The sequence below is a fragment of the Pongo pygmaeus genome, chromosome X, assembly GCF_028885625.2.
Source record: "Pongo pygmaeus isolate AG05252 chromosome X, NHGRI_mPonPyg2-v2.0_pri, whole genome shotgun sequence".
NCBI classification, from domain to species: domain Eukaryota; kingdom Metazoa; phylum Chordata; class Mammalia; order Primates; family Hominidae; genus Pongo; species Pongo pygmaeus.
The window spans coordinates 98,571,346-98,573,136 of record NC_072396.2 but is presented as its reverse complement, the minus strand read 5'-3'; the positions used below and the strand labels follow the sequence as shown (position 1 = coordinate 98,573,136).

Sequence of the window (1,791 nt, the reverse complement as noted above, 5' to 3'; positions counted from 1 at the left end):
AAGTACCAAAATAAGAAAGAAGAAATTTGCAAATTAAGAAATTATCAATGTTGCTCAGAAACATGCCTTACTTTTACTCTGAAATTCACTTTAACTGCTTGACATATAATTTAGTACTTAAAAATAATATAGCTAAGTTGTTTAACAGTATTCATAGAATGTTACTTTTCTGGGTAGACAGGTTTCACACAACAGTTTTCAATTAATGATGAGAATTCATTTGATAATTTTAGTCATAATTTATGATTCACTGATTAATGAATTAATAATTTATTCAGTAATTTAGATGCCATAAGAACCATTGAAAGGAATAATCGGATAGTTGCTCATTGTACAATCCTGCCCATTAGTAATACTAAGCCAAGAATCTGATAGCTCTCCCACTCTGTTGAATTACATGTTTCCATTTGTGTGATTTTGGTCAACAACAAAAAATCAATACACAATGTCACGCTTTTTCCTTTTCCTTTTTTTTTTTTTTTAAACGAGCAGCTCGATGATTTGAGAGGTTGGTTAGTACAACACAGAGAACATAGGGAGAAAGTATAAAATGGCATTTAATGCCAATGCCAATACATATTTCATTATGTTTATAACTAAGGATATTATTAATATTTGTGTTGTTTTTCTTTAGAACATAAATCAAAGCCATTAACTTGGACTTGAGGTATATACACATTACACACACAACCTTAAGTCAAATACTTTTCATAAGTAGCATTACATTTTAAAATATTGGAAACTGAATATCTGTGCTGATTTGTATTTTGACTTCATGGAACAAGAAAAAAACAACATTCAACTAGGGAGGGTTATACTGATAACAAAGCTCTTAAAATTCAAAATGTCTTCCTCTCCCTTTGTACTTACCACAGGCTACACAATGTCCTGAGAGGATTCATTATGAGAAATATGTCAATAACAGCTTTAATTACTTACTTTGGAAAAAACTACTGAGAAAGCACACTGGAAGGTGAGACTTTGTCTTTGTTTTCAAATAAGTGGTCCTAATTTTTCTTCTTATAGCAAATGTTTAAATCAGTTTATTTTAAATATATATAAACCATTAACTTTTGCAGCTCTCAGGTACTAAGTCCAGCACTTCATTTATACAAAGTCTATGAGAAGAGGTCAGCAGAGATCATCTAATCTTATGTCATGACATCATCCATTCAAGTCCTTGCCACAATCCCTCGCCAGTTAGAGCACAACATGCCTGGATATGCCACTGGTGATCTTTAATAGAAGTTAGCTTCAAAAACTGGGAGATTTCTGCTACAGTCATGCATTCTTTAACATCTTGGTTATTAGCAAAAATCAGCAATCCAGCTTTTCTTAGATCCTCATGTGCTAACATTTTATAGAGTTCTTTTCTAGTTACAAATCCTCTCTCTGTCTGTACTGTCCACAACAACTATTACAAAAATTGGTAAAGGATGGTAGTTTTCCCTGCATTACCCAGCCCAACAAAGATAACTTTGTGCTCCTGGTGATTGAACAGTCTCCATATTCCGGTGAAGAGAATTCCCATTCTCAGGCAGTGGACCCCCCCTCCAGACACTCGGGCCGCCTGGCCTCCTCTGGCTCAGGCTGAGCGGGAGGAAAGAGACGCCCTGGAGCCTCCGCCTCTGCTGCTGCTTCCGCACTGGCCGCGGGCCCGCTTCTAGGGAACCAGAGGGAGGCCGAAGCTCAGGCCGCCCCGCCACGCGCGAGGCCCCGCCGCTGCCGCCGCGGCACTGGCCTGGCTCGCAGGCATCGCCGCCGCGCTGTCTGCAAGGAGCCTCGCGGGTC

General features: G+C 38.6%; 1 pseudogene; it reads right to left on the bottom strand.

The window, feature by feature from the left end:
• Window positions 1-1,097: 1,097 nt before the first annotated feature.
• On the bottom strand, window positions 1,098-1,531 carry LOC129025201 (ADP-ribosylation factor-like protein 5A; annotated as a pseudogene).
• Window positions 1,532-1,791: the final 260 nt, after the last annotated feature.